This window comes from Halichoerus grypus, chromosome 15, assembly GCF_964656455.1.
Source record: "Halichoerus grypus chromosome 15, mHalGry1.hap1.1, whole genome shotgun sequence".
NCBI lineage: Eukaryota > Metazoa > Chordata > Mammalia > Carnivora > Phocidae > Halichoerus > Halichoerus grypus.
In genome coordinates this window covers 41,373,541-41,393,341 of record NC_135726.1, presented here as the reverse complement: position 1 = coordinate 41,393,341, position 19,801 = coordinate 41,373,541, and the positions used below count along the sequence as shown (strand labels likewise).

The 19,801-nt window shown below is 49.0% G+C and overlaps 1 long non-coding RNA gene across 1 annotated transcript in view; it reads right to left on the bottom strand.

The window, feature by feature from the left end:
• Positions 1–1,558: 1,558 nt before the first annotated feature.
• Positions 1,559–19,801, bottom strand: part of LOC118525077 (uncharacterized) — a 56,054-nt gene continuing 37,811 nt past the window's right edge. Inside the window, exons 2-3 of the long non-coding RNA XR_013444427.1 lie at positions 2,634–3,489; positions 1,559–1,979 (exon numbers count right to left, since the gene is read on the bottom strand). This is a non-coding gene — a long non-coding RNA (uncharacterized LOC118525077). The remainder of the gene's footprint in view (positions 1,980–2,633; positions 3,490–19,801) is intronic.

The following is a 19,801-nucleotide window of genomic DNA, read 5'->3' as shown; positions in this document are numbered from 1 at the left end:
TCTCTCCCTAACATAGACTTGAAAATTAAAGGCAGGAATCTTTGTCAGAACACACTGTGGCTGTGATAGGAGACAAGAGGCCAGTGTAGAATACTGGAGCTGTTTTAACAGATCTGATCTCATCCAGGAGAGCTGGAGGTCTCCTGTAGGAGATGGGGGTACTGAACACCAGGCAGGTCTGGCAGAGGCAATTCTTGTAGCCAGAGGAAACAGCGATCCATCAGCCCTGGCCTGAACTTGCTAAGATGAGTTCCAATGGGCACTTTCCTCTTCCTCCAGACTGTGAAAATCCTTACTCTCTGAGACCTTCCTATTCTTCCTTGGGAACAAGGATGGCTCCATTCCATTTAGCTATAAAGATGGAAAGAAGTCACCCCGTGCATGTGCTTCATTCACCAGATGGGGAAACTGAGGCCAGAAGGAAGTGAACCCCCTCAAGGGAGCACAGCCAGTCAGTAGGAAAGGCCGATGTAGAGCACAGAATTATTCCCCCAAAGTGGTTTTGTCCCCCCACGAAGGGACCTGTCTCTCCAAGGAGGCTTCTGGAACTATCCACCTTCTCAACGGTTCTTGTTCCACTGGAAATGCGGGGCCAGGAAAAGGCCCACCATCACACCAGTGTGGGAAAACTGCCCCTCCCGGAGGCCGCGCACAGCAAACAACTGCATCTGAAGCTTGTCTTTCGCTAAGTACTCTCTGTAAGGGAGCCGTGCCGGAAGCCATTTTCCCCCGCGTTCCCTCACCTCCTGAGAGAGGCCGGAAGCGGCAGGTCTGAAATTCACCACAGTTCCATGGAAAAATAAAGTTGGATCTCTTCCTAACACCGCAAACGAGGCTGAAATTGAGATGGGTTAAAGACTTACCTATGGGGATGCGACCCGGAATGGGAGTTGGGTATCTGCGGCTGGGTAATGGCTGACCTCAAGGCCCAGTGCACACCAGTGTGGTTGAAGCTCGGAACCCTGGGCAGGCCTCAGTGGGGGCTTCTACCCCGGGGGTCTGTCACACACCCCAGCCGAGGTGCGGGCAGGTCCAGTCGACCTGGGGAACCACCCGCTTCCAAGCTGGGTTCCCCACAGACTGTGGGCCTGAGGCCCCTCTCAGTTCCCGGCTCCCTGGGGCTCCCACATGGCAGCTTCCTTCCTCCATAGCCCCTGCTAACAGAGTGAAGGTCATGATCTGCTGTGATCTAATCACAGAGGAACCTCTTCTCTTCTTGGCCGCACCCCCTAGCTCAGAAGTTGGTCCCTCACTTGGGCCCACCCTGGAGAGGAGGTTTCACCACCACGGGAATACTACCAGGCAGGGCTCACTGGGGGCTACCTGAGAAGTCTTCCTACCACAGAACTCTAGAAAAAGGGGAGAATTTCTGAAGACACTGGACAGTGAGTAAACAATGATGGAACGGGTCGAGGTAACTGTGAGGTCCAAAACCAACAAGAAACTCCTATAAATCCATGAGAAGAAGACAGCAAACCCAGAAGGGGAAAAAAAATGTACAAAGGCTATAAATAGTCAATTTACAGAAGAGATTCAAAAGGCTAATTAATAAGCACATAAAGAGATGCTCACATTTATTAGTAATTAGAAAAATGCCATTAGAACAAGATAGCACTTCACACCGTTTAGACTGGCAAAACAGACAGCCGGAGAGTGCCACGTGTTGGCAGGCATGTGGGGCTTTCATCACTGCTGGTGGGAGTGCAGACTGAGGCAGACACCCCGGGAGCAGCCATGCCACCTAGTCAAGTTTAATAGATGTAGATGCTATGACCCAGCAATTCTGCCGCTGGACACATGTCCCAAAGAAACCCTTGCTCTCATCCCAAAGCATGCTCCTTGCAGCATTGCAACCTGGTTGCGACACGGGTGCCCTCTCCTGGGAGAACAGATGGGCATCATGGAACATCTTGTGGGACCAGAAGCATCACACGGTGTGTTTATAGGGCAACGTGCGTCCACGGGACAATCACGGTGCCCTAGAGAAACAGGAAAGACAGGCGGTGAGATAAATAGCACGGTAGCATTTACATAAGTTAAAGATACATGCAAACAAAACAAAAATGCATGCTAAGCAAAATTCACACATTTCCTATAGGAATAGGAGTGACGTGAGGGGCAAAGGGGATAAATATACAACTCAAGAAAGGAGCCACGTACAGACAAAAGATAATCGAGTCCTAAGAGCTGAGGAGTAGGAGAATTGAACCCTCTGTCTCTGAGGGGAAAAACTCAAACAAACCAAAACAGAAAGTTTTGCCTAACCCATCAATCAATTTTGTCGTGTGTGATACTCTACCGCAGGCAAGAAATCCTTGAATTTGGCTTAACCGGGGGCTGCACCAGCTTATTTGACCCCAGGACTCTCATTCCACGTAAGATCTACTGAGAATGGTTAGAATCTGTGCTTGTTGGCATGTGCGTTGGAAAACATAGGTTACGATAAATCAACTTGCTGGCTTTGCATTCACTTCATTGCCCCAGGAGCTCGTTGTGTGTTTATGCTTGTGTGAGTGTGTGTGTGTGTGTACAAATGAATGGTGGTGGTCTCTCCTGGGAATTAATGATTCTATGGATTGGTGCTTTTCTCAGAACTGCTCAAAGAGTTAATTTGGCTGGATATACACTCTTACATGGCTTGTGACTTGTCTTCTCAGGATGCTGAATTATTTCTCTTATTTTCCTCTTGTTCCATTTTTTTCAAATAGCATCTCCCAGTGATCAAGACTGGATACTAGATAATTAAACTTTGGGTTAAGCTCACAGATAGAAGGCATGAGGTCTGAAGTATGCAAACACACACACACACACACACACACACACACACACACGCCATCCGGCTTCCCAAAGAGGTTCTAGCTTCCAATATTATCAGCACCTGGCAGGATGAGACTATTTTATGTAAATGGATTCATTATTATTAATTTCTGCCGGCGCTGAACGATTTATGAACTGCTTTTCGAATGTAGAAAAGTGGTTCATGAATCAGAAGGAAAAATGTTCCCCAAAACTGGCATCGATAAATAACGACTTTTATTCATGGATCCCGCCCATGGTGTCTTTTATCTTCGGGAAGGATGGGATGGAAATTACCAAATCAGTGCGGGGGTGGGGGGCTGGGACAAACACGGAAGCAGGGGTCAAGGAATCCCAGAGGTGGTTGCTGAGGCAGCTCCAGGGGTGGGTGGCAAGGTGCGCTGGCTGAGGTTACCCTCCCCGCCCTTTTCCTCCCAAAGCGCTTTCTCCTCTCTCCTTTCTCTCATTCGTGAATCAAAGTGCTGGATTAAAATAGTTTTGCACTTTTCCAATTGCAAATGAGATTCAGCAGGTATCCAGTCGTCTGGAGAAAAAAAATCTTCATTTGCCAATCACACTTTGATTCATTGTCCCAGGATAGACCGCAGAGGAAAGCCGTGCAAAGTGCAGTGGCGGCCGGAGGTGCTAGTTCCAGGTCTTTTGTCTGGAGAGACTTGCAGAGCCACTCTGGACCTGCAAGGCAAGGGCAGAATTTAGGGAGTCCACCAAACACTGCTGGAGCGCACATTTCTAAGATCTGAAGTCGGCGGCAACAGGGCTCTTTGGTATCAGTTTTACAGTATTATTTCCAGGTTCAGTTTAAAAAGACCCTAAATGCAGCTGGACTGCTGCCTTTGCTGCCTCACAGGCCACGAGGCAGATGGGCAAGGGCTTCCCAGCTTTGGCAGGCAGAGGGAATTCGAGACCGTTCCTAAAGCCCCAAGACCTTGTCAAAGGGCTACCTCTCTTACCTAGAGAGAGGGATTCAAGTGAGCCATCCCCCACTGCCTCCAGATGGGAACACAGCTAGCGAGTCCTCCCAGGGATTTGGAAGTTCATAGGCTGTCTGCACCAGTCTCTAGAGAAGCGATAAATCAAGCTACAAATAATCTGGAGCAGCCTGAAGCTACAGGGGAGTTCCCACTGTTGGATTAATGCGAACACATACCCACTTGGGGGAAATGGGGGCCAGAGAAAGAAAAACATTGCTTGAAGTGGTGGCCCCCGCACTACCTGCCAGCTCACTCAATCAACTTTTGCCCGGAAATAAGCATAAAATTGAACCATGAATCTGCAGTCCCTTCTGGGTCTCATTCCCACATGTCTCTCCTTGGGTGGTCATCTCATGGTGTGTGATTCTAGCGCTTTAAAATATTCATTTTTAATACAACTACTTAATCTAGTGTTCCACTGCAGAAACAGTGATCTGTTTCAACACCCGAAGATAAATTGGAAAACCAGTTGTGGGAATCCTGAAAGCTCATGTGGCCATTTCCAAAGGGATGCCTCACAGGCTGGATCTGCTTTAATCCCCAGATAAGACGGGGCCTCACTGCCTTAGTTGGTTGGCTTTCCATATTAATGAACTCCTTCCTACCTCTTAACCCCATTGTGAATAAGCAGAAAAGCACCTTTGAAGCAAGTCAGTAAATAAATATATTTTGTTCTGTTTCTTTGTGCAACGAGTTAATCCGTGCAACATTTCTGGACAGCAAATGAACACCACTCTTATTTAAAGGAAGAAAAACTAAGATGCAAAGAAGGTAAGTAGTCTACTGTGACATGTCAGAAAGTTGGAATCAAATTAAGATGAAAACTTTCCATTTCTGAGTCTTCCTCCCAGAGATGTATCCATTCAGTTCTTGAGCACCTTCTAGCTTCTTCCACCACTGTGCTGGCCCACGTGGATATAGCCATCAACAAGACCAGGAGAGCCCTAGCCTGCCCGCAGGGAGATTATACCCCAGTGGCAGGAAAGGACAGTAATAAGATGCCATAATGAAATAAAACAGGATAATGAAGAGATGGCTATTTTTTTTCTAGCAAATCGGATGGTCAAGAGAAGGCGTCCAATAAAAAGAAGGATACGGCAATGTGGAGAACTGACAGATAAGTCCAAATAGACAGACAACGGTGCATGTGAACATGACAAACTCAAGGGACAAACAGGGCCAGCCCCGGACGTGGCAAGGGGAAGGGAGGAAAAAGATGAGTTTAGAAAAGCCAGCTGAGTCAAATCATGCCAAAGCAATGATAAGATGCTCCAATTTTATTCTTCACGTCATGGGATGATTTGTTAGATGAGTAACCAGGAAGGTTAGTTTCAATTACTTTATTACCATGGAACTTCACTGAGGAAATCACACTCAAAAACCAAAAAACCAAAACAAAAACGCAAAGAAACATATTTTCTCAACCTATTGGCAAAATCGGTCCTCAGGGAGAAAGAGTGGACTGGCTGTCCTTAGGAACTGAGTAAACCACCTATTGCCTTTAAATATCTCCGCTGGTCTGATTGCTCCAATGTAAGCAAACCTCTTTGCTACTCAGGACACCAAAGGTTGTCCAACTCTGAAGAAGTAGGGGTTGAAAGAAAAGGCATTTGGGAATTAAATATATGCTTCCATCAGTTGAACTTTTATACAGATTGACTGTAGTGAAAAATTAGAGCTTTGTGTAATCCAATAGAGTAAAATCAAATGCCCCAAATAAATAAATTGTTGTCTTTTTTTATTAGCTTTCCATCACCCGCAGATCCATTTGTAAGTTGCATTGTGTCACCTCTCTTTTCATTTGTAATGTTGCCTTTGAAAACTGTTTTGTTTATTTGAGCTCAGCAATCAGGCTTAAATGTACCAATATATATTGTTCTACAGTGTATATTTTTTCTGTCTACCAAAGACATAGTGACTACTCCTTTTATGGGAAACCAGTTATTAATCCAATAAGTCTGCATGAATCAATATCTTTGTGAAATGACACCGTGTTCAAGTTATTTTATGTTATGTTGATGGTTAGCTAATTTTGGAATGGAGACATTTCTTCTAGAAACAGACATAGTATTATTTAGTGGTGAAAACGTCAATCACTCTAGGTTGTATGTCTTTGTCTGGGCAGAAGAGGGCAGATTTATTGAAGGAAATGCAGCTGTATATTCCTTGCCGCACTGTGACCCAAAACATCCATTTTACTTAAAATTTTATTTGGCAAAATGGAATCGACTGCAGTCACTAGCAGGAAGGTGATGCCAAAAGCCATTGTTCTTGGGTTCTGGCTCAGTAGTCTTACTGCAGGCTGATATGGTTACCAGTATCAGCAGGGCATCAACACAATGACATTTTTCTCTGTTGACAGAAATCTGCATAATACAAAGTAAGTTTGTAAAATTTAGTCTGGGAAAACCCACTTCAGTAGAACTACTTTTTCCCCATATCTAACAGCCTGCAGAGAAGGGTGTGGTCCGCAGATTCTCCATTGACCCTGAAATCTCTTCTTCCCCAAGGCAATTCGCTTTCCCCTGCCCCTCCTCTCCTGCTGGTGTTTTACACCAAACCAAAGGTGTGGGGAGAAGAGAAGGAAGAATGGACACAGGAGGTGAGGGACAAAGAGACAAAGACGTGGAGGCTCAGACCTGGTCCATAACTGCTGGCAAGATTGGACAAAGAAAATTCACAAGCACGCATGAATTTAACAGTCATTTGGGTACGGAGCTAGCCAAAGGAGTTTAACTGAGTTATAGGTAAAATGCTAACTTAGGGACGTACTTCCATCCCTGAGTGAAACAAGAAAGTGCTCACGTATCACAGTAAAGAATATCTCTTCTAAGCCAGTAATCGATATCAACACGAGCAGTGGGATAAGAAAGGCATGTGTGCCTCATTTTTCCTTCAATGGCTGCCATGAGTCATATCTCCCAGTGTCCACACTCTCCCAATAGATTCTGGGCTGGGCCACGTTCCCTGCTTTTGCTCACAGCTCATCCACAAACAGGAAGCAAACACAGGATGGTACCTTGGAGCTGCCCTGTTGGAGCACTGTCACTTGTGAAATCACAGGACTAGAGAACATTCAAGCACCACTTCTCTGAAAAGGTTAAAACCTTTTAGATGTATTATCTCACGCATCCTTACGCAGCCCTCTGACTTAGTTACCCTTACAACGCCCATTTCACAGATGAAGAAACCAAGGTAAAGGGGTCCAAAGAAGGGAGTGCCTTGCCCAAGGTCACACAGCCGGCAAGTGATGGGCCGGATGTAGACAAGGCTGGATGGGGTTTGAGGCCAGCTGCCGCTCTGGTTGAGAGAGAAGTGAACTCGGTGTTTCCCTCCTAAGTTGCAATCACCCCCCCGCCCCACCAGACAATCGCCCTGCCTCCACCACCCAAATAAGTGTGAAAACTTAATTGCTTTTAGGCAAGGAAAACTGGAAGAGTTTTATCAGTTTCTGGCCTTTGATTATTTCCCCAGAGGGTCCTCTCTCCTTGCATGGGGCCTTACTCATACTGCTCCAAAAGAACACATCAGGACATCGGTGATACAAGAACATTAAGGATGGGATGAGTTTATGTGCCCACAAAAGACACAGAGTTGAAAATCTGAGAGCTCTTGCCTGAGAGTCCTGAGGGGTCTGAAGATTTTGTAGGGTCCAGAGAAGCTTTTCACCTCCCACCTAATGGAACACACTGAAATGAGGTTTGGGCACATCCTGGCCTCCTCCAGAGCAGACATCTGCTCATAGAAGTGTGGTCCATATAGGGACACCGAATATTGAGTCCTGTCAACCACACCCCAAACAGGAGTGTTTGCTCTAACTCCTCCCGGTCCAAAGCCCCATTTCATCTTATCCCACTTATGAGTAAAGGTGCTCATAAGCTTTGAGGACTCCAGAAATTGGGAGGGGCAATATGGAAACATGAGACACCAAGAAGGAAGTCCCTTCCCAAGACCCCCAGAATACAGGGTGGCCCAGTCAAGGGCAAGGTCTGGGTTTTAACTTGCTGCTGTCCCCACCAGCAGGGTCCGGGGGAAAGATCCACACACAGGACCTATAGCAGGGCACACACGATTTCCTGCTGTCTGGAGGATGGAATAGGAGTAGGGCCAGAAGGGGTCACTTGCTTCACTTACGTTGAGGTAGAGCTCAGACCAGCTGTGCAGAGAGCAGGCACTTTTAGGTGTGTGAGTGAGCAACTGCCTGCAGGGTGGGCTGGGGGTCGGAGTGCCCTGTGAGCTGCCTGCTGACTCAGAAGGCAGGACAGGGCCAGCTAACCTTACCGCCATACTTCTTTCTTGCTATCAAAGTTTTACATGAAATCTATGGATTGACAGGGTCCATCCCCCAAAGAGATTCTGAAAACAAATGTCACCTACAGGAGGCAAACCTCCATTGTTGACATTTAGTGATTACAGTATGGGGAGTAAGAGGTAGGGGGTGAGCTCACAGAGAGATCCTGTGTGGGCTGGGGCCAGCCTCGTCTCTCTTTTGTCCTATTTCTTAATTGTGGGACAGGACACCTTAATCTCAACTCACCCAGAGTCCACAGTCCACACATTGGCCCCAGGTCAAAGTCAGAAATGAAATTCCGCTGCAAGGCTCCACCATCTCAAGGGCTTTCTCTCAACCTGCGTGTCTCTCAGAGTCCTGATCCCTTCTACAGATACCATTCATTCTCTGGAGAGAGAGGCTTCCCCACGGGCGGGGAGTGGAGAGGCTGCTTCCAACCAGCTGGGACAGCAGCCTGCCTTCCTTCACATCCCCTAGGGATGTCTAAAGACATCCATCTGCCCAAAGGCATCTCTGGTCCTGAGCCCTGACCCCAGGCCCCAGCACTTTGGTTCCAGTTCAGCAAGGAGTGTTGCCCTGCTTCCTCAAAGACGCTCAGAAAGCCCTGAGGTTGAAAACTGGTATTTTTCAGGAGGTCTTGTGCAGGCTTCCTTTATCCCAGGAAAGGGCCTTTCTGAAGGTGGACCAGAGAGAGAGAGGAGTCTTGCAGGAAGTGTTCTCAGTTCTGCTGGGGTTCACTTCCCTCCCTTCCGATCTCTGGGTTCCTTTAATGAAATGGTCTCCATCCCAGGAAGGAAAACCATTTCCCTGCAAACTATAAAATCTATTGCTGAGCGCTGCAATGAGAATTAACCTTGATTACCACAGTAATTTACTAATCAAAACTGGAGACCTGCTAATCAAGCTAGAATTGCCAGCTGCTTGATTTTTATAGTAACATAACCAAAATTGAACATTTGGTAAACAAGGGGTGTGGGTTTGATGGGGAGACTGGAAGGAGGGGAGGGAGGGGCAGGGCCTACCAGGCCGGAGTGAGGTTGGCATTTGTGCCATCGTCCCGTCAGCAGGGAGAGCGGAAACAGACTAGCAGCGGAACCCCATGGAAATGCAGAGACTTCTCCTGAGTGGGACAGCCCACTGGAACACATACAAAGGGTGAGCTGGGGAACAAATAGGCTTTTCCCAATCTGTCTTGTCTCAGGTTGGGTTCTTCCAGGAGCCAACCCTTAGACGAGGACACCAGTGTTAGCATTTGCGTGGCAGGTAATCCCAGAAAGCATCAATGGGGAAGCAGGAAAGGGAGACGGGCAAGGGAAGGCAAGTAATGCAGGAGGTGCTGGGGAGCTGACTACGGCTGTGGGCCACCGGAGCTCAGGCCTGCTGAGACTCACGGGGACACTGTGCAGAAGGGGCCACAGGTTGGTCTCCCCCACCACCTCCCCCATGCGGCGGAAGCTATTATGGGGCAAAGGATGCTCCCAGGGGTGTTACCTTCCTGGCAGTCTGGGCTGCCTCACCTGCAGGTGGGCAGGCTTCTGTGGCCGGAGGAGCCTGCCCCAGGAACCGGTCACTTGGGAGCACCCATGAGGGCGCAGGTACGATACAGGTGATGCACCTGCTGCATTGGCTACACCACACAACTATTCCTTGAGCTCCACTCCTGTAGGAGACAGCAACCTCTCTGAAATGAGTCTTCTTGAGAAAGAAGGTGCCATACTCCTTCACGATTGTTGTACAAGCTGCTCACTCTGACAGGGATGGTCTCAGCTAAGGAGCCTCTCCCCCACACTAAATGACCTGTTTTGTGCCCAGAGCATCTTTCCTCTCTGCCCTGTACAACACCTGCCATTCTGTGCTCTTGGATTTCTATTTCTATCCCCTCCTCCTAGACTGGAAACCACTGGAAGACTAGGTTGTGTCTTTGCATCCCTCAAGTCTAGAAGAATTCCTGGCACATGATGGGTTCTCAGTAAGTCTCTGCTGATCAGATGACTTGACCAATGAACCTGGACGAGGGGCGACGGAGGAACACACCTGCGCAGGGGTAGCCTCAGCATCTACAAAAATCCTTCCTCGTGCATGACTCCACTCCACCTTCAGAGGGTCCACGGGATGGCGAGACAGACATAATTATAATGCCACTTACTCACAGGAGGAAACAGACTGCTGGGTTCAGGCTAGGCTCAGCTACTTGGGACATCCACTCAATCACCTCAAGATGTAGGTAGTTGGGTGGAGAACTGAACCCAGATGGGCTGACCCGGAGCCACTGAGGCTGCCCGGACCACAGAGTCCCCCCCACCATATGACTCCAACCTGGGGGTCCTTCCTTCAAAGACCACACTCATGTCTGACCTCTTCCTGACACCCACAGGATGGACAGCTTGGCAGTTAAGGGCGGGCTTACCAGCGTTTGTCTTGACTGGCTTTGTGTCCTATGTTCAGTAAGTATTTAATAATTCACAATGACAATCAAGGGCACTCTGTATTAGCATGTCTCCCTGAAAGAAGTGCTCCTGACTGCAGAGATCCGGCGGAAGGGGGCGCTGCTGGTGGAGAGCAAGCCTCTTCAGGGGCTTGACGCAACACAGAGGGGGTGTGAATTAAGGGAAGGGGCAAGGGGCACAGGCAAGGTCATGGAAGGCCACAGAGACTACCTGCACACGTCAGCACCTCCAGTCCTAGATCTCACAAGACCGCCTCAAGAATGTGCCACTGTTCCGAGACCTCTCATCTTGGCCTTGAGAAAGGACATGGAGAAGCTTTTTCCCCAGTGAAGATAAAGCCTGCATGATAGTCCCAGAGCTGGTGCAGCGCTGGCCTGGAGGAGAGACCAGGGAGAGGACTAGACAGCAGTGGGGGATCCTAGCCTGGTGAGTGACAGCCTACAACACCCAGAGATGACAGGCTGCCATTTTTAATGCAGCAATGGTGGATGAGGAAAATGAGAAAGGTCTGAGCAGTCCACACAACAGACAGAGCGCCCGAGGGATTTGTAGGAAATCTCTCTGCCTAGAATGTTTTCAGAGTCTGGAAAGACCAGAGGCTGGGGAAGAAACCCCTCTGAGCAATTTATTGGCCACCTGCTCTTGATGCCATGGAGGTAGCGATACTGAGAGACTCACCATCCAGCACCATGGACAAGGAGAACAGGCTGTCCAGGACAAATTTCTTCCCCTGTTCTGCTCTCAGTTACTGGTGATGGCAGGAACCTGCCCAGAAGGCTTCGAAGGGCTGAGCGATGGGGGTGCTATAATTCTGTCCCCTGCCCACCCCACATCTCAGTCTCCCTGAACATGATTCAAAGCAATGTCTAGCAAGAAAGCTACCGACTGCCCTTCCTGTGTAATCAGCTTCACCAGGAGCTCAGTAGTGAATGTGGTCAGTGACCACCAAGGGAAGGCAGCCCCAAGGTTGCCGTGGGTATAGGGACCTCCGGCACATCTGTCTGGCTGACTTCCACCCTGCCACCCTCCTGTACTGTGTACGGCCCCAGAGCCAGCCGGGGCTCTTGTAAAATTAACTTAATTACTCAAAAAATTCATGAATATGTTCTTACTGTAAAAATTAAAAGTGAATCTTCTGTGGCCTTCCCTGTTCCAGTCCCCATACATTACCACTGGGGTGTGCAGCCCTCCAGACACTTCCCTTGTATTTAGATAGGAAATGTAAAGCATTGCTGGGGTGGGTTGTGGTTGTTCTTGCTGTTCTTGTCGTCTACGTAAATACAACTCGGATGCTGCTTCGCTTCTCAGAGGTGAGCTGTACATCTTATATCTGTCCACTATTTTCTCCTTTCCTTAGTGATGGGCAGTTTGGTTAATTTTGGACATCACTACTGCTGCACCATACTAATGTAAGCATCCTTCCGTGTGACTCCTTGGGCAATATTGTTCTAGTGTATTAGTGTACATTTAGAGAGAGAATTCGGGAAGAGCAGAAGATCTGCACCTTTTCAGTCATACTAGGCATTACTAATCTGTTCCCCTAAGGGTTTGCAATATGTGCAGCCCCACTCAGTCTCCTGCCCTCCCCTCCCCACTCCACAGTGCTTTATATTGTCAGATTCCAAAGTTCTGCCAATTTGGAGCATGTGATGCTGTTTTCTTCTACCTGTCACAGACAGCTGGTGAAACTGAGCAGCTTTGGGTTTGGGGCCATTGGATTTTATCTGAGAAGTCCTATCATTTGCCCATCTTTCTATTGAGATGTTGGTCTTTTATTCTTCATTTGTAGTTATCTATATATTGACACACATATATTTTGGATACTAGTGCTCTTAGTTACCTTAAGTGTTTCAAGTCATGAAGGCTATTTCTCCTTCTCGAAATTCTCTTCCTCCTACTTTCTCATTTTTCTACTTGGGAGCATCCAAGTACTGCCTAGGAAGTATCTTTACATCTGGCACCTTCTGGGGACGTTTTCCCCATCTCACCTCTACAAAGCAGAAAGCCCCAAGTCTGACACTCCCTGCTAAGAAGCTAAGTGCCCTTACATTCTGCTTTCTTAGAGCTTTATGATTAATAAAAGCCATGAGTTCTGATTATTCCAAAGGACAGAGCTGGATTGTACATGCTCGCACCTCTTCTCTGGTGTGTGTGGAGGACACAATTAATTAATCAGTGAACTCCCTCAACCCAGTCTGGATTTGGCCTCAGAATCCTTCCTAACAATAGTGACCACCACTACGCCATTGGAGTTTGCATGTAAGAAAATCTATATACTGTCTTTGCCCCTGTGTCATCAAGTACATCTTAATCATCCCAGTTAGCAGGGGAGTCAAAGCCTCTCCACCTCACAATGATTATCATTAAAAAGAAAAACCCAGCTGATTGGTTTGACCACACCATTTGGAAATATGATTATAACAACAAGCTAACATTTAGTGAGTGGTTACTACGTGCCAGACATGGTGTAAAATGTCTTTTCTCATTGAACCTCAGGGCTCAATGGAATTGAGTAGAATAGTGTCATGTCCTGGGATAAAGGCAAAAATGGTCCCTCTGCTGCTTTCAGCCCGACCCTTCCTCTCCTAGATGTATGCTGCCAGACATCAGCTCTTCTTTCCACCTGCACCATGGTTAGTTAGCATGCTTATCTTCTGAGATGTTCAAGAACTTACTGGAGCACAGTGAGTCTTCTTGCCTTCATGATCTGGAGTGTAGATCTTAGCTCAGCGGGAAAAATGATAGAATGACACTTCACTGGATAGTCATGCCCACCTGGAGCAGGTGCTAAGGGGGGCCCGGCAGACCTGCCTGTAGCAGGTTGTGATGCTCATCTCTGGCTGCTCTGAGTGCCGGGTGGTAACAAGTACACACATCTCCCAAGAATTGTCCTCAACCCTTGGGAGTCACCTCACCTGGAAATACGTGGGAAGCAACCCCCTTTCCCCTTGAGGTGGCCTCAATCAATGGCTGACTGAAACGGCCAAAACCCCTTGACTCAAGGCGAGGCAGCTCTTCGTGTCATTGACACTCCAGAGCTTCTTCCCAATGGGACTGAGGATAGACTCCAGCTGAACCGTATGGTACCATTGCCGGGCTTCCTCCCCTTCCTCCTCCACCTCCTCCCCACCAACCCACAGGTTCCCTAGGAGACCACTTCTTCCAAAAATCCTTGGCTTGAATTCTCTAGGTACGCTTTGTTCCAGCATCAAAATTTCTGAGTATCTTTACTTAAAAACCATCGGGCTTTATTTAGTTATCAATTACCCAAAAAACCACGCAGTCCTCTCCTTTTGCCTTTGCATTTATAAACAGACCCTTAATGCTGAAAGTTCTTTGTTCCTTCATCCTCAGATATCCTATTAAAATAGGAGGCAAAGGTCATCAGACCAATTTTTGATATGGAAACACCAAGTTGCAGATAGGAGGACTTGTTCATGAAATCTCCATCTAGCAAATGTCACAGCTCACCTGGTATTTGGGTTGAGTATCCTTTTCTGTCGAGCTGCTTTGGGCTTCAGGCTGAGCCTTATGCACCACGCCTTCACTTCCTTGGATCAGAAGTCAAGCCCTGCCCTAATGCGACCAATGAGTCCAATGTGGCCCATCCCACTTTGGTCAAAGTCATCAGGAATTTTCTGGGTTCTGTCCTTTTCTCAGGGGCTTCTTCAAGTTCGTACATTTCAGGGGCTGGTTGGGCAGCTAGTCAGCTTTTGCTGTCTTCCCTCTGATCTTGCCGGCTGTCTCCCGGACAAAGCTTTATCTAATTCTCCCTGCATCTCCCTAGCAAGCGGAAAGTGTATGCAACAACTCCGGATGGAGCTTCTGGTCAACCTGTCCTTTCCTACCCCTCACTTGGGGACAGATGCCTCTTTTTAGAATTTCATTTCAAGGCAACAAACTAGCTGGAGGTTGCCAGGTAGAAAGGCATATCAAGAGAGCAACTGAGCAGCAATTATTTAAAGCCCAGGTCTCTTTCTCTCTTTTGCATCAATATCTGAGACGATGACTCTCTCTAGGGAGGGCGGTGAACCCTGTGCTCTCAGGACTGTGATGTGAGGCCAGAACTTCAAAATGGCAGAGGACGAGAGGGAAGAAGAAGAGGGGAGTTTTCGTGTTGCAGCAGGGCGGTTTCCAAGTTCATGCCAATTTATTCCACAATAAGAGCAATCCGCCTCACTTTGCCAAATCATGCAATCCTTCTCTCCCCATTACATCAAGGAACGGGAGATGGTAACAAACAGCATTACGACGTCACAAATCAATTTTATTGAAAACGTATTAGGTTTCAGTAAAACCGAAGGATCAGACACCGGAAGAGAGGAAGCCAGGGGAGAGGAGACAGCGTACCAAGATTTACTTCTGAGTGCTACAAAATATTGAACTAAAAATAACATTAAAGATGAAATTTGTAATGAATCTCAAGCTGCTAAATTCCCCAAGGCTGGGTCTGCCAAAGGCTTTGCTGCAATCCTCTGTTCTTTCCTGTCTTTATTTAAATATTTTATACAGTTGTCTATGTTCATGTGCAGCGTGAACTGTCATGTATATTTCAGCCCACTCTAAAATGGATCTTAGGCTACCTCAAGCTGAGCACTGCATGGAGTGGGTCTGAGCGGAGAGGTAGGTGGGGATGGGAAGGGTAAATGAAGACAGATACTTAATGTACTTGTTGTGTACTTAGATTTGGCTGTCATGGTTTCTGCCTTAAACCTGATTTGTAATTCTATGGGTTTTGTGACATTATAGTGAGATGAGATGTGCGTAAGACTCCCATTTAGCAGGGACATTGATGGACATATGAGTTAAAGAGAGTGGTTGACGGGGAGAGAGTCCGGATTTGGACCCCGAGGCTTAATGCTCATGGAAGAACTTGCTCCATCTGTAGCCGTAGTATTTCATGCTTTTCTGTACATTAGACTTTGCCAAAGTGAACTTTTGGAAGAATAAAGCATTTCCAAGATAAATTCAATTTTCTCTAGTGTTGAACTTAACTTTCTATGTCACTTAGTGATTTACTCGGGTCTGGGTGAAAGTGTGCATTTTGCTGGTTCTCACACCGAGGGGGAGGATGGGGAGTGGATGGGGGGCCAGGGAGAAAGTGAACGAGGAGCATAGGGCAGTGGGTGTGGAAGGCCTGGGAGGGCCCTCTTGGACTCCTCACATAGAAGCCTGTGTGTGTGTGTGGGGGGGGTAGGTGTGGGGACGCGTCCTCCATAAAGTTCCTGTTTTGTCCTAAGAGGCCGACAGGCTGGGTGCCTGGCACCTCAGAGCACTGCACGCAGAATCTGACGAAGCACTCTGTTCTGGGCAAGGCAAGTGCGGGGTGGAGGGTAGGGTTCCTTGCAGCCCCCTTCCCTTTCACAGGCTGCTGTTGCCCAAGTGCCACCCAGACTCGGTCATCAGACCTCCTGGTGGTGCCTTTCCCTGCAGCCCGAAATAGGAGGGACCGCTTCGGACCGCTTCTTCTCTCCCAGCACCCAGTAGAAGGAATTCCACTCCATTCTGCTCCTGGTCCTTCCCCCTTCCCCTGACACATTCCCGGAGAAAACTCTCATCCTGGACCAATCAACACCTTCACCTTTGGGGGCTCCCTCAAGTGCTCCAATTTCTCGTGCTGTTGCTGGGATCTGCAGGGTGTCTCCTAAGATGGAACGATGGTTCCCGTAGAAACATTTGTGGGGGCAAAAGGAGAGAGGTGTAGAGGGAACCCCAGGGCCCCAACACTGGCTTTTCTCTAAGAGATCTACAATAAATATAATCATATTTGGCTTTTCCAGTGTGTACCCGGAATACCCAGAGCTGAGTGGCTTTCTCCCCTCACATCCTGCTCCTCTGTCCCCGCTTTAGGCTCCCCTCTTACTCTGTGTAGGACCCTGCAAACACCAGTGCAGTCAGACTCTCACTGGAGTACCATGATGGGAACTCAGCCAACCTTAGTATCGGGGATTGAATGGTCCTCAAAATACTATGCCCACATCCTAGCCCTCAGAATCTGTGACTGTGACCTTGTTTCAAGGTCTTTGCAGATGTAATTAAGTTAAGGCTCTTTGATGAATTCACCCTGGATTATCTGGGGGAGGGGAGGGCTAAATCCAATGATAAGTGTCCTTACACAAGATGGAAGAGGAGAAGTCAAGGACAAGACGGAGGCAGAGAGTGGCATGATGCGGCCACAAGCCAAGGAACACCTGGACGCCCCAGAAAAGCCAAGGGACAGATTCTCCCCTGGAGCCTGTGGGGGGAGCACAGCCTGCTGACACCCCCCTGTCAGTTTACCAGAATGGTGGGAGAACGCTTGCCCGTTGCATTGGGCTGGCCAATGTGTGGTGATGTTATGGCAGCCCTAGGAGGCTCATGCATGCTCCAACTCCTGGTTTCTTCACTTATATGGGAGTGATCTCACGTGCATGTAAACTTTGAGACGTGTGGACATGTCAAGGTGAGGGGGAGGTCACCAAGAGCTGGCATGGCACTGCCACTCAGGGATGGAATCCTCCTCCCTTCCCAACAGCCCCTCTCTAATAGCCATGTATTATGGACAATCGTCTTGGCCCTTGGTCTTCCCTTTGCCTGCAGGAACCTTGACCACCTTCAAACGGCGCTGAAGCTCATTCATTCTGTCTTAAACAACCAAGTCAACTCTGACTCGGAAGGACGGCCTTGCCTCTGGGATGTGCAGCCAGGCCCCAGGTCACTCCCTCAGCTTCCCTGTCTCCCTCAGCAGACCAGCTGTCCCGGCCTCTTTAGGACAGAAGATAAAAATCCAAGGGTCCCCAGTGACTATAACCAGCACGTCGATGGGAGGAGACTGGTTCCTGGAACCTCCCTACCTAACTGTGCAGGGAGGAGGTGACTGGCACAGCGTGGGTCAGACATCCACTCTAGTTTCACTTCACAAAGACCATGGCGAGAAGGCCATCTAGGGCCACATGGCCCCCAAGCATCAGTGTTGGCAACTGGGGTCTGTTCTCGGGCAATGGGGCAGCGGGTAGGGCAGATTCCCTCCTTCTGCCTAAAAACCTCAACCAATGCCCATCATCCCATCCGGTCATGGGCTCTACAATGGGATAGATTTCTCTGGGGGGGATCAAGCCTGGCCAGGCCCTCCCCCAGTGGGCTTCTGTGGTCCTGGTTTCTCTGCAGTGATTTGATTTTGCAGGTAATAAAGAGGGCTGTGTGGCTGGGGATGAAGGGCTGGGGTCTGGGGGACAACTTCACTGTGCATCTGTAGGAACCCTCCCTCTGGACCCATGTTGGCAACAGAACTCTTCTGGGGAGTCTTGTCAGGTTACATGTATCTTGAGACTTCTGGAGAGTGGGACCCATCTAAGCGTTGGGACCATCAAGAACCCCCAAGGCCTTGGAAGAAGCCAGGGCAGAAGCCAAGGCTTGCCGCATCTAGAAAGACTGGAGGGCTGCCCTTTTTCTCTCCCTTCTGCACCCAGCCAGGCTCTGCCTGCACACTGGTTTATCCTAGATTAAGAACTCAGCTATTTAGTAGAAACGCCTGGGCATGGTATCCACTATCTGGGGTCTTTATCCATGCCTTTCCCCTTCCTGTGTCCTCAGTCAGGCTCTCTGGGCCTCAGTCTCTTCGTCTGCAAAATGGGCATGCTAAGGCCAGCCCCTGCTGGCGGTGAACATCCCAAGAGGTGCTTTGAGAAGGGAAATCATTACGCTGACACAAGGCTTCAGCACAAATCAGGGTCACAACGCAGGGTCCTTTGGCCTTCTTATTTTGAAAGCAGAGTTTTCACCTGTGGGTGCGGAGTCGCGCCCCTGGGACGCCCGGTCGGGGAAACTCTGGGAGTTGGCCTGGTGTTCCTTCTCATACAGAGAAGAGTCAGGCACGGGCGGGGCGGCCCGCCGGGGCGGCCTGCCTGTCTTGCTGCCGTTCTGCTAGGTTAACTCCCAGTGGGAATGTGCCCTGCCCTGCCCTCTCTTTGTCCCCTTAACCTCCCTGTGTTTCCTCACTGACCCTAGGCGTGCACTGACTTGTGACCCCTTTGCTGCCGGCAGAATGCAGGCATTCACACGCAGGGACGACAAGGTGATGATTAGCTCTCAGAAACCTTCGCCAAGGGGTGGGGGTGGGACCGGGCTGTCTCCTGGGGAGGCCACAAAGCCGCAGCCTGATCTGTGACCCCGGGCTCTTGCGTACCCAGGAGGACACGTGTCCTGGGGAAGTTGGCCAAAAAGTGGCTGAAAGGGGAAAAGGGACTGCACATTTGTGGACTGAATACTGAAGTCAACAAGCCGACATCTAGATACCCGGCCTCTGCCTGGTGACCAAGGAAAGCATGTGTTCTAGGCACAACAGCCCCCCAGAATGTCAGCTTCTGTCTTAGTCTGTCCGGGCTAGTATCACAAAGTACCACAGATGAGGTGGCTTATAAACAACAGAAGACTGTTTCTCACAGTTCTAGAGGCTGGGAGTCCAAGATCAAGGTGGAGCTCTGGCAAAGGCCTTCTTCCCAGTTCCTGGCCATCACCTGCCCTCTGTATCCTCACATGATGGAAGGCATTATAAGGCACTAATCCCATTCATGAGAAACCGATCCCCATGACCTAATCACCCCCAAAGGCCCTACCTCCTTGCAACATCATCTGTGAGGGGTAGGATTTCAACATCTGAATTTTGGGAAACATTCGCATTTAGCCCACAGCTGGTCCTAACCCCTGGAGCTGTGAATGTCACACCAGAAGGAAAAGGGGTCTTTGCAGATGTGATTGAGTTAAGGATCCTGAGATGATGATATTATCTCGGGGATCCCCAAATGCATCCCAGGTGACCTTATAGGAGGGAGGCGGAGGAGGTTTGCCCATGCAGAGAGCAGAGACAGGTTTGAAGATGCTGGGATTGAAGGTCGCAGTGCCACGGCCACCAGCTGGAGAATGTCGACTGCCACCCCAAAGCTAGACGAGACAAGGGGTGGATTCTCCACCAGAGCTTCCTGAGCAAGCAAGACCATGCCAACACCTTGATTTGGGCCCGGGGATGCTGATGTTGGGCCTCTGGCCTCTGGAAATGTGAGAGAATAAACGTCTGTTTTAAGTCCCCCAGTTTGGCCCATTTGTGACAACAACCCCAGGAAGCTAATACAGCTCACTCCAGTAGAACCGGTGCTTACGGCGCCCGCTCCTAGGGTCACAGGCTGGGGCTCTGCACTCCCAAGCTCCAGGGAGCGGGGGCACACTCAGACCTGTCTTGCTCCCTGACTCTCTTCTGGAGGGCCAAGATCATATGCTGTGCATCCCTGTGTGCCCAAAAC